This window comes from Lactuca virosa, chromosome 4 (genome assembly GCF_052849685.1).
Source record: "Lactuca virosa cultivar CGN04683 chromosome 4, Lactuca_virosa_CGN04683_v6, whole genome shotgun sequence".
Classification (NCBI taxonomy): domain Eukaryota; kingdom Viridiplantae; phylum Streptophyta; class Magnoliopsida; order Asterales; family Asteraceae; genus Lactuca; species Lactuca virosa.
The window spans coordinates 3,484,595-3,488,482 of NC_136429.1; positions in this window are offsets into that span (position 1 = coordinate 3,484,595).

The window sequence follows — 3,888 nt, forward strand, 5'->3', positions numbered from 1 at the left end:
GTATCTATTCGCTGGAGGTTCGCCGAAGTATCTCTTCGCTGGATGTTCGCCGGTGCCCAATGGAGGTTCGTCGGAGTCTGGTGGGCGTCGGCTTCAGCTGTATCGCCGATGTAATCTCTTACGTTTGATTCAACGGCTGAAAGAGAAGTCAAAGACAAAAACGGCGATGAAATGCGATACTAGGGTTAGACGAATTGACATTTGACTGCCTTTGGAGCCTTTTTTTTTTAATTGTGACCACCTTTGACATTTGACTAATTTTGACTTTCAATGACCGTCGTTGACCGCCAAGACCGCCAAGCCCGTCGTTGACCGATATTGACCAATTACCTTCAAACACTCCTAATCCTAATCGGTTGGAGAACGCCAAACGATTAATCCACGATTAATCCCGATTTCTGCTACCTTGATATATATATATATATATATATATATATATATATATATATATATGAATCATACATAATTTGTTTGATATATACCTTTTTTGTATATATATATATATATATATATATATATATATATATATATATATATATATATATATATATATATATATATATATATATCAAACAAATTATGTATGATTCATATATATATATATATATATATATATATATATATATATATATATATATATATATATATATATATAAAAGAAGGGTGAAAAGGGTGGTAGGCTCCAAAGGGACATAGTTGTTCGAGGCAAAGCATATTTATGGAACATCTTTGTGGGATTATGCACCGACATAAATAGCATGTTGTTAGACTAAATGGTGACATCTTATTATTTTTAGCTACTACAATTTACCAACTCTATGTTAATTTGGTTACTTCACTTGGTAGGAACTCATTTCTTTTGAATATGAATGTAACAAGATTTGAAGTACTTATACCCATATTAAATTTGCTTTTAAATAGAAATGTGCTAGGGCTTGATTCCGTTGTAAACATTCTTGCACAATGTAGGTTATTGTATGTAACATCGTTCCAAGAATATATATATATATATATATATATATATATATATATATATATATATATATATATATATATATATATATATAATGTGGATGGACATTTATGGTGCGGACGCGTGGATAATGTTATTCTGTGAGAGTGACTAAGAAAATATGTTGTTTGATCATGTGGATACGTTCAACCTCATATAAATATTTTTATTATCACGTATTCTCATTAATTAAATAATCTATAAGCGTATTATATATATATATATATATATATATATATATATATATATATATATATATATATATATATATGATTCTCATTATGTCAGAATGTGTTATTGATAATTTTATTTTGTAAGAATGAAAATTCATTGTTATTTTGTTCAAATGAAGTCGAAAATCACAATAATTTCTTTACAAGAACATCTAATCGAAGTAACATCTTCGTTAATTGAAATGAAGGCTAGAATCTGATTATATTCTACTTTCTGTTTATTTATTTTTTCATAATCCGTGTTCATTTTAACTATTTCACTGTAGTTTTTTTGTTTTTTTTTTGTTGGTTTTAGTTATAGATGATCACTTTTGTTTTGATTTAGTAGCTTTTCATCTTTTTACTTGATTTTGGCAATATGTTCATTTTACACTTCATTTTTTTATATTATTTATGTTTGTGGTGATTTTTGTTATTCATAGTTGTTTTAATGCATACCGAAAGAGATTTCAAAACAAAGTATGTTAGGAAATTTTTTTTAAAAACAAACACATCACGAATATGGCATAAGGGATGCTATTGAAAAATATATAGTTAGAAAAAATCGATGTTCAAAGAGGTGTATGTTATGTTTTCTACTCATATTCTTTTTTTGTTCAAACTGCCAATGTTCATTTTTATTTGTGATCGTAACTGATTTTGGTCTTTTTTTTATTTCTATGTAATCAATGTGAATTTGAAGATGATTCTCTTCAAGGTAAAGATAAAAGGTCAATTAAAAGGAATAATAAATGTATGTTTTGTAATCATTAGTCATTATGTGAGTTAAAATCGTAGTTTTATATATAGAGAAAGGTTATATGAAAAACAAAAAAACCTAAAAATCATAAAAATGTATTAAAAAATTACTTAGAGATCACAAAACTTTTTTTTGACTTTACACATCAAAAAATCGCAGTTTTTTTAAAAATTTTGCTGAAAAAAAAAATTAAAAAAACGATTTTTTTTGGTTTTTTTTAAAATTTTTTCACCGAATTTGTTAAAAAAGTTACGAATTTTGTATATATAAAGTCAAAAAAAAAAGATTTTTGATCTCTAAGTATTTTTATTATGCATTTTTATGATTTTTAGGGTTTTTTGTTTTTCATAAAACCTAAACCTCTATATATATATATATATATATATATATATATATATATATATATATATATATATATATATGTGTGTGTGTGTGTGTATGTATTTAATCATATGCATTTGTGTTGTAATCATCAATGATTATGTCAATTTTTATATTCATTGACATTTTTAGTTCTAGTTATATGTTTTTACTTTTTTCTCCTTTTGTATTCATGAGTGACTTTGTACATTTGTAGTTATAATCCTAATTGATTGTGTTGATTTGTATATGTAGGAAATCAATATGAATCTAAAGGTGATACTCTTCAAGGTAGAGTGAAAATGTCGAAGAATAGAATTGAAAAATATGTTGTAATCATAAATGATTTTGTGAATGTTTAAATTGAATGAAATTTTTAGTTCTAGTTATATGTTTATTTGTAGAAGTAATCATAAATGATTATGTTTATTTTTATATTTATGAAATCAATATGAACGAGAAGATGATGCTCCTAAAGGTAGAGAGAAAAGGTTGAAGAAGAGGAATGATAAAGGTATGGTCCCTTAACATGAGAATACTTCGTCTTCTTGTTTGCACCATTCCTAATTTCCAAGTTAGGAGCAGTAGGTTTGGAGCTTTTGTTCTTAGCTAAACTAGCTTCGATGGTTTTCAACATACAATGAAGCTCCATAGGGTTCTTGTCGAGATTGTTCATATTATAGTTCAAGACGAACTGATGATCCGAACTAGGAAGCGAGTTCAAGACCATGTTAATGGCCAACTCCTTTGGAACTACGACAACCAAATTCCCCAGTCTGTCAATGCACAACTTCATATTTTGAACGTGCGCCCACACAAAATTCCTATCTTGATATTTGCATGCCATCAGGGATTTGACGATCTTGAATCTTTCTTGCCGAGCTTGCTCTTGGAACATTTCCTAGAAATGCTTGTTTATTTCAAATGCCCCAAGACTCACGAAATTCTTTTGAAGCTCAGGAGACATGGTCACCAAAATAATGCAAGCAACTTTTGTAGATTCATCATCATGTTTGTTGTAAGAAGCTATATATTTTTTTAGAGGATTCTTCATCCACATAAGGGAGATTCTTTCGAGGACATAATCTTTGCCCTCGTACCTCAAGGCAATCCTTAGGTTACGAATCCAGTCCAAGTAGTTTTGATCGGCGAGTTTCTCCTTGTGTAGGATCAAGATGAGAGAGAAGTTCTACTTTGTAGAGGAAGGAAAGGGAGGTGGTGGAGGAGGATTGTAAGGTCATACCTTATGATCTGACGAGTCAAACACTTTATACTCTGATTGCCAGCGCCAACGCCAACATCAGCATCAACACCAACGCCTCTAGCCTTATAAGCGTCAACGTGTAGATAGTTATCTTATGTAATATTTTTTATATTATGTAATTATATGGATATGTATAGAATAGATAGCATATCCGATATCTTTGTGACAAGGATCAATTTTAAGTATATATTAGATACAATCCCTTCAATCAAGGGATATACTTGTATAGTTTAGTATATATTCAACATTAGGGTGAAATCCTAATGTGAACGTCTTGGTG